Raw genomic sequence first — 9,921 nt, 5'->3', positions numbered from 1 at the left:
TGATGTCTCCTATCTATTCTCAAAGCGTATTTGGCTTTCCCCAAGTCACCCCGAGTTGACCTCGACCCGTAGTGTCTGATTAAATAGTAAGTACTCTTCGATCTTAGACTCTTCTTCCCGTTCTCTTTCTTACATCTTGATTGAGAAGTATTAACATTATAAGCTCTAGAATGTGTCAGTAACACATAATAATTTTTTTTTTTTACATATTTACACAGTTTCAGAGTAGTAAACAACTGCAAGTCCCGAATCTGGATCACTGCAGTTTCTTGACACGCTATCTTCACGGAAATCAGAACACTCACGGGCTCGTGTATGACTGGGTAATCGCTTTTCTGCCTATCATTCGGAAAGATATATGCGGAGACATACACAACTCTTAATGAGTTTCCACTTAAGATCAAGGAGATTTAGTTAGTATCACTTCTACTTTTACGCACCATAAAAAGCTACCATGACATACAATGACTGTTCTAAAGTCTTTTAGGCCTAATAACTTCACTAGTTAAGCACACAGAATCAGTTTGTCTATCACTTTCCAAGGTTGGATCAATTTTCTTTTAAACATAGTAAAGAAACTTTTTATGAAGTAGTAGACTTGAAAAATTATTTCATCTCCCTAAAAAAAATTTAACTTCTATCGCCCCGATCAATTCGAAGTCTTCAGGTAAACGGCTATCCTGAAGATCCAATGGATCAGCTGGACCGACCACATACGAGTATGTGTCCTTCTAACTAAGTATGAACGACTAATTTTCAGCGAAAGAATAAAAACACATTATAAACCGCCTCGGTCACTTTCAGTCATCTGGTTAATGGCTATCCTCATACTCTACAGGTAGAAATGAGGACCAAACATATCCGAAGATATGTCCTTCAAACTGAAGCAACCGACATAATTCTAAGCGATAGTGACGTTTTTTTTTTTTTTTTAATTTTTTTTTACAAATACTCAAAAACGAAAAACACGGTTACTCGGGATTGATCATCCCATTTAGCTCAACAAGGTTTTGAAAACGAGTTTTGTCAAACGCTTTAGTAAACAAATCAGCGAAATTATCTAACGAATCAACCTTTTCGAGCACAATCAATTTCTTCTCAGCACAATCCCGTATAAAATGATGACGGATGTCAATGTGTTTAGTTTTGCTATGCTTTACGGGATTGTTAGTTACTGAGATAGCAGCAGTGCTATCTATGCAAATAAGAGTATGAGTGAAATTCAGACCATAATCGCGCAATTGCTGTTGTATCCAAAGAACCTGGGAGCAGCAGTTCGATGATGCCATGTATTCTGCTTCACAGGTAGAAATGGCGACTGAGGTCTGCTTCTTGCACTGCCATGACACTAATCTGCCTCCAAGAAACTGACATCCACCTGTTGTTGACTTCCGATTCTGATTGCATCCTCCATAATCAGAATCTGTGTAGGCGACTAACTCCAAGTCTCCTCCTTTCGTGTACCACAACCCTAGCTTAGGCTTGCCTTTGAGATATCGCAATATCCTCTTCACACCCTTCATGTGAGATTCCTTTGGGTTTGCCTGAAAGCGAGCTAAAAGACAAACTGCAAACATAATATCAGGTCTAGATGCAGTCAAGTACATTAAAGAACCTATGATTGCCCGATATTGGGTGGGGTCCACGTCTGTATCACTGTCTGAATCAGCACCCAGTTTATGGTTGATGCAAACTGGAGTATCAAATGGTGTGCTATCCTCCATCTTGAAGCGTTTGAGAACGTCTTGGACATATTTAGTCTGATGAATGAACATCCCATCTTTCTTCTGATCAACCTGCAGTCCTAAAAAGAAAGTTAGTTCACCCATAGCACTTATTTCAAACCTCTTTTTCATGACGGCTTCAAATTCCTGACACATGGCGACTTTTGATGCAGCAAAGATGATGTCGTCCACGTAGACTTGCACCAGAAGAAAGTCACTTCCTTTTCTCTTAAAGAACAGTGTGCTATCGATCTTTCCCCTTTCAAATTCATTCTCAGCAAGTAATCGGATAGAGTTGTGTACCAAGCACGAGGGGCCTGATGTAGCCCATATAGCGCTTTACTTAGCTTGTACACGTGATCAGGAAAGTCTGGGTCAGGAAAACCCGGAGGTTGCTCAACGTACACAACCTCATCGACTTTACCGTTAAGAAACACACTCTTCACGTCTAACTGGAACACCTTCATCTCCTTGTGTGCAGCAAATGCCAAAAACAATCGAATCGCTTCTAATCTCGCCACAGGAGCAAACACTTCATTGTAGTCGATCCCCTCTTGCTGATTAAAACCTTTACCAACCAGCCTCGCCTTGTTCCTGATAATTATCCCTTTCTCATCTCTTTTGCATTTGAAAACCCATTTGGTGCAATCGCATGCACATTTTTCGGTTTTGCAACCAAATTCCATACCTCCATCTTCTTGAACTGGGCTAACTCTTCTTGCATGGCTTCGACCCACGAGCTGTCCTTGAGAGCCATTTGATAGTTCTTTGGTTCAATCTGGCTGATGAAGCAGGTGTACAAGCATTCGTTAATGATGCATGTATCTTTAATGCTTGTGTAAACACAGGTGTGCTCATTCAAGCTTTGTCTTGTTTGTACACCGTCGGACAGATCACCTATCACGTTCTCCAAAGGGTGATTTTTGTGAACTCTCGTAGTCGGAACCGAACTGACTTGCAGATTGTCTTCCAGGTTCGAAGGTAGCTCATCAATGGGTTATTATTGTTGAGAGTGAAACGGATTGAAGAATTCCTCTTCTGTAGAGGGAGCAGGGGTATCGACAGCATTTGACGAGGAAGGCTGACATTCATCGTACTGCGGTCGTTGCACATAATTGTCTTCCTCATCATAAAGCATCTTCGTAGCAATTCTCTCATCAACTTCTGCACAATCCAAGTAAGGCATGTTAAAAGATTTAAAAAGCCTATCATAGTCGAAAGCCCCAGCGGGTCCCGTGCTTGGTTTTGGTGATTTGTAACTTGTGATATCAGTGTTACACACCACCTCAACCTTGCTGGTCGATGTATTAAAGACTTGTCTGTTGGGAGTCCCAACAACATATCCGACTAAAATACCTTCGTCGGCTATTTCACCAAATTTAGAATTTGTCTTTAATATCGAACACGGGGACCCGAATGGTTCAAGACCACTCAAGTTAGGCTTTCTCCCATGCATAAGTTCATAACATGTTTTATTCAATCTTTTAACAGTTAAAACTCTATTAAGGATATAACAGGCTGTTGCAACAGCTTCAGCCCAGAACACCGCAGGAAGTTTCGAATCAGCCAGCATGGTTCTGGCTCCTTCAATTAACGTTCTGTTCTTCCTCTCAGCTTTGTCTCATTTGTACACCGTCGGACAGATCACCTATCACGTTCTCCAAAGGGTGATTTTTGTGAACTCTCGTAGTCGGAACCGAACTGACTTGCAGATTGTCTTCCAGGTTCGAAGGTAGCTCATCAATGGGTTATTGTTGTTGAGAGTGAAACGGATTGAAGAATTCCTCTTCTGTAGAGGGAGCAGGGGTATCGACAGCATTTGACGAGGAAGGCTGACATTCATCGTACTGCGGTCGTTGCACATAATTGTCTTCCTCATCATAAAGCATCTTCGTAGCAATTCTCTCATCAACTTCTGCACAATCCAAGTAAGGCACGTTAAAAGATTTAAAAAGCCTATCATAGTCGAAAGCCCCAGCGGGTCCCGTGCTTGGTTTTGGTGATTTGTAACTTGTGATATCAGTGTTACACACCACCTCAACCTTGCTGGTCGATGTATTAAAGACTTGTCTGTTGGGAGTCCCAACAACATATCCGACTAAAATACCTTCGTCGGCTATTTCACCAAATTTAGAATTTGTTTTTAATATCGAACACGGGGACCCGAATGGTTCAAGACCACTCAAGTTAGGCTTTCTCCCATGCATAAGTTCATAACATGTTTTATTCAATCTTTTAACAGTTAAAACTCTATTAAGGATATAACAGGCTGTTGCAACAGCTTCAGCCCAGAACACCACAGGAAGTTTCGAATCAGCCAGCATGGTTCTGGCTCCTTCAATTAACGTTCTGTTCTTCCTCTCAGCCACTCCATTTTGTTGCGGAGTATACGGAGCGCTGTACTGGTGGTCTATCCCTTTCTGTAAGCAGAAGATCTCCATCTGATAGTTTTTGAACTCTGTCCTATTGTCACTCCTGATGTATTTAACCCTTTTCCCCATAATATTCTCAACCTTAGTAATCAAATTTATTACCATCTGAACCGTTTCATCCTTTGACTTCAGGAAATATACCCAAGAATATCGAGAGAAATCATCAGTTATCACCAAGCAGTATGATGTTCCACCTAGGCTTTTTACATTCACGGGACCGAAGAGATCCATGTGAAGTAGGTCTAGGGTACTGACTATTGAATTAACCTTCTTGGTGTGATGGGATTTCTTGTGTTGCTTCCCCTTTTTGCACGATAGACATTGGTCTTCAAAGTTGAAATTTTTCAAGGGAACACCTAGCACCAGCCCATTCTTGACAATGTAGTTCATTTTTCGAAGATGAATATGCCCCATTCTTCGATGCCATAACTCGGACTCCGATTCAGTTGCTTTTGACAGAAGACACGATTCTTCTGTTACCATCTCAGTCGACCTCATGTCCATAACATACGTATTCTTTTCCCTTGGAGCCTTCATTACTATCCATTCATCTGGTATCTTGAAACCAGGATACAGTACGATCGCTTCATTCTTGGTAAAGTGCACAGTGTAATCTTTGTCACAGATCTGCGATACACTCAGCAGATTATGCTTCAGTTCTTCAACAAAATTCACCTTCTCTAACGTCATTTTACCATTAGTCACCGTCCCAATTCCAGTAATCCTTCCACCACTCTCTCCAGCAAAACTCACTCTTCCTCCCTGAACAGGTTTCCATTCGTGTAACAAGTTCTTGTTACCCGTCATGTGCCGGGAACAGCCGCTATCCATAACCCATAGATTGTTTGCAGCCCTGTTCAACTGTTCCTGCACGATTAAAGCAGAGGATTAAAATCTGGGGACCCAAGACCTATTGTTCTTGGGTCGATACATCCCGTACTTTGGCTATCCAAAGTTAGTATTAGAATGATATCTGTAAGTCCTAAAAGGATACCTTCTTGTAGATTGACTATGAGGCCATCCAAACCTTCTTGAATTAAATGAATTATTACTAATGGTTTGGTTGTTAACAGGGAAAAACTGAGATCGATTTCTTTGAAAACCTGGATTAGTCCAATGTCTGAACTTTGATGAGTTTTCATTTTTACCATTATAGTGATTACTGTTAGTTCTATTCTCAGTTTTCGAAGGCCTCATACCTCTGAATCTCTGCTTCAGAGGGCAATCAGCAACCAGGTGTCCTATTTGATTGCATCTGAAACAACTCCTGTGTTCAACTTTCGTATCAATAGTTGTTTTAGATGTTGAGGCTGCATTACCGCCCGTTTGTCTAACATATGGTGGGACATACGGGTTTAGTGGAGAATTCTTTTCAGTTGTTTTATTTTCCTCTCCACGTTTTGGTAACACTGCCTCTTGTTTTGTCTCACTCGACTCGGATGACTTGTCCGAATTTGATGAGACAAAACTAGGAACAGAAATCTTAACATTAGAAACAGGCATACTCGTTTCGCCTTTACTAACTTCTGGATCTTTAATTGTAACCTTAACCGGAACTGTCTGACCAATTTCAACATCAACAGATTTCTGATTACTAGGATCATAAGTATAGTTATGATTATAAGGTGGTGGAACTTCATTATATCCAATTCCTCCCCTTTTAACTGAGGAACGTTGATCACTTACGAGGTGATCAAGTATAGCGGAGGAATTTCTAAATTGCTCAAGTTTTCTGTTTAGTTCCACCACTTTCACCTGGTGATCAGCTATCTGTTTATCCCTTTCAGCTATTAGTTTGGTTTTCTCTTCTAACACTTCATAGCTAAGATCAATTACTTGTATTTTTTCAGCTAAACTGGCTTTAAGACTTCTGATATCTTTCTCACTAGCTTTTATTACTATTTTCTCTAGCTTTAGTGTAATGATGATCTTCTTTTAATGTTTTAAATTGAGCATCCAAACTAACAAACTGATCAGTTATGTTTTCAATTGTTCAGACAGATTTTCACATTTCGTACAATGGAGTTTAGTACTTACCTCGGAGAGCTGGTCTGTCACTTCTGCCATGTAAGCTTGATTTTCTCCAGTCACTTTCTCACTTCCTGCAGTTTCGATGGTCACCAAATTGGCCTGTTCGAACACTTCCTCCACATGCAGATTCCAGTTGTACTCCCCGTTCTGTCTGGATATCATGGCCCTATTATCATTACCACCCCCACTCTGTTGTGTAGACCTGTTTTGACTGCGTTCTACACGTTCATTTGTGCACTCTTTAGCAAAGTGTCCATTCTGTTGACAGTTATAACACCGCACCTTTGACTTATCAAAACCTGGTCTTTCACCAACAAACTTTCTACCTGTCTTTTTCATAAACCTCTTAACTCTTCTCACTATCATCGCCATCTGCCACTGCAGATCCATCTCCTCCAGATCATCAGCATCGATCTGATCATAGTCTTCGTCTAGAGTTGCAGGGTCAACAATCTTACCCTTAATGTAATTTTCGTACGAAGCAATGAAAGATGCATAGAGAGCAAACTGCTGTTCAGCAGATTTAACACTCATGGGCATCTTAGAGTAGTTGTTGTTAGGAACACTTGAAGAGAAACTACCCTTGGTTGCTTGAGGTTTAGAAGCATTTGTTCCTTCAGCTACAAAACACACATCACCATCCATGTTGAGAGTTACATGACCTTCATGTGTTGAGTTAGCGCCCGAGTCTCCCTTTGAGTAGTAAGCAGACGATTCAGACTTCGAACTTGAACTTGAGTTAACTTTTGCACCATACATTCCCGGATCCTGAACCTGATCAGTTGGTGTCTCTTTTCGAACCATGTTGAGTTCAAAAGTTCGTAGTTTGTTGACTGTTGTTTCCAAGTCATAGTCGGCAAACTCTTTATCTTCTCTCATTAAGACAGTGTACATCTCCCATTTCGGTGGGAGAGCATCAAGGAGTTTTTCCACGATCTCATCTTCTTTGTAAGTAATGGAATAATTGCTGAGTTCGGTCATTAGGTGATAATATCTCGTGATGATATCATCAAGTGATTCATTCTTCAAGTACTTGAACACAGAGAATTGGGTTTTGAGTAGTTTAATCTTTGATGCACGAATCCCCACATTACCTTCAAATCTGTTTTCAAGTGCTTCCCATAGCTCTCTAGCGGTTTTATACTTCCTGAAAGTGTGAAGAATCTCTTGTGGAAGAGCCATTGTTATCGCAGCATGAGCTTTGCTTTCAGCCTCATACATCTTCTTTTCTTCCTCTTCCATCTTGTTGTATTTCTTAATTTGTTCACGACCCTCATACAAAGCAGTTGGTGGAATGTATCCATCTTGAATGCACACCCACATCTTAGCATCTTGGTATTTAACATACTGCTCAAACCGATCTTTCCACGCCACAAAATCGGTACCCTTAAGCATTTTCGGTGCCTTAGTAGCTGAACCCGCTTCCACTTCCATTTTCACCAGTTCCGTAATATTTATGGAAGTCATCTTTCACGAAACGAAACACAAAGAAACCCGAAAAAAATAAAAATTTTATTCTGAACAGTACTGTAGGCGAAGTTAAAGTTAACTTCGCTTAAGTCTTATCTTCGCTTGATTTCTCAACTTCGCCTGATTAAGTTAAGCGAACTTGTGAGGTAGGCGAAGTTGTGGATAACTTCGCTTGAGATAAGAGAACTTGTGAGGTAGGCGAAGTTGTGGATAACTTCGCTTAACCTTATATCTTCGCCTAAACCCTACAAACAGTAGCGGCAACTTCGCCTGATGAACACGATGATTTTGCAGGTTTGATTTTGACGTTTTGCGAGGTATGCGAAGGTGTAATGGGTTGTTTATGATGGTGGAGGTGAGTAGGACACAAAAATTCGGTAAACTCGTCCCGCGAATAGTCGAACGGAACGATTTCTACACCCGCGTGATAATCCCGAACCACACAATCACGAGCAAAAGCTTTGATACCAATTGTAGGTTCCGAGCCGGATCTACACAGAATATCTCGTTCTACGTAGGTGCGAAATCCCTACGTAAGACGATACGAGCGTAGAAGACGATACACGTTAACACAATCAAACACACGTTACAATAAACAAAGACACGTTGTATTGCAACTGGAAACACGTGATTCACTGATCACCGATTACAAAAACTCTGAACAACTTCTTTTTCTAACCTAGCCGCAGCTATACGTATATATCATACGACAACTTCGCCTAACATGTTTAGGCGAAGTTGTCAGTAACTTCGCTTGTTCCACAAGTTCGCCTATATCAGGCGAACTTGTGAGACAACTTCGCTTAAATCCAAATACAAAACATACTAACTCGATTACAGACACTATATACTGAACTACTGACATCATGTACCAACAACATAACCCACTATATTACCTGTAGAAACAAGGTTCTTCAAGAATTCCATTTGAATCAGCAATTCAGCATTCTTCATTTTCTCTTCTGCGTACATCTTCTTCAACCCTTCAATTTCAATTGTCATTCTTGATTGGGTTTGGTATGCCATCATACAATCCTCTTCAAGCCCCTTGATTTGATTTTCATAGGTTGCTTCACTTGTTTCATATACATTCAAGAAGGCTTCCTTTCTCCCACACTCAGTTTTCCACTTTCCAATCTCCTGGTTTAGTTTTTCAATAGTAATAAGAAGATCAGAAATTGAAACATCAGATTGTACCTGAGAATTTGAGGATTCAGGCTTGTCATGCACTTTGGCCATAAATGCAACATTTGCCTTCTCCATTTCAGCTGCATGGTTGCTCCAATCAAAATTTCCCACCCTGTGGCACCCTGGTTACAGCAACATTTCCTTGATCTCACAGCTGGTTCACATTGTTCTGATTAGTTATGTTCTGATTTGTGTGAACCTGCATTTGATTGTTTCTTTGGGATTGAAATGTTTGTTGTAGGGGTCTGTTCGGATTTTGATAGGGATTTTGGTTGGTGATCTGATTTCTTTGTTGCTGAAAATTCTGATTCTGGTTCTGGTAGAATTGATTTTGGTTCACCTGATTGCCAACTTGTTTTGGCATGTTGCATTCTCTAGCAAAATGTCCTGGTTGTTGACAATTATAATAGATGGCCTTTGATTTGTCAAATTCAATTCTTTCATTTGGTCCATTGAAACTTGTTCTACCAGTTATGTTATACAACCTTTTGCTCCTCACTGCTAACATAGCTGCCTGTCACTTTTTGTCCATGTCTTCTAAGTCATCAGCATCGATTTGCTCAAGATCTTCCTACATATTACTTGTGTTGATCAGGTTCTTGGCGACAAAAGCATGGTATGACTCAGTAAACATAGAGAACAATGCTTGATAATCTGTTCCTTGAGCATTATTGTTCTGCATAAATGTTAACTGCCCATTTGCTGTAGAGGTAGTATCATCTTCAATCTGCTGAACATTGAATCTTGATTGGCCACTGCAATTTGAACTTGTTTATGATGGTTCCTCAATAAAGGCTGCTGGTTCTTGATTGATAGGTTGCCCATAGATGCTACAAGGGCATTGTTCACTTGAAAACTTGGCTTGTCCTCCCTAATCATATGATTATCTATCATCTCTTGTTCTACAGCCTTGAGAAAGGCAATCACATCATCCAAATTGAAGTTGGGAAAACTGGCCTTTTCTTTGATAAACTTGCTAGTAGTGTACCATTCTCCGGACAAGGATGATAAAAGCTTTTTGTTTAGCTCAAAGTCAGAGATCTGTAAATCAGTCGTTCTTATGTCGTTTACCATCG

The sequence above is a fragment of the Bidens hawaiensis genome, unplaced genomic scaffold, assembly GCF_021521415.1.
Source record: "Bidens hawaiensis isolate Kalapana, Puna unplaced genomic scaffold, B.hawaiensis_p1.1 tig00037026_1, whole genome shotgun sequence".
NCBI lineage: Eukaryota > Viridiplantae > Streptophyta > Magnoliopsida > Asterales > Asteraceae > Bidens > Bidens hawaiensis.
This window is presented reverse-complemented; position numbering follows the sequence as displayed.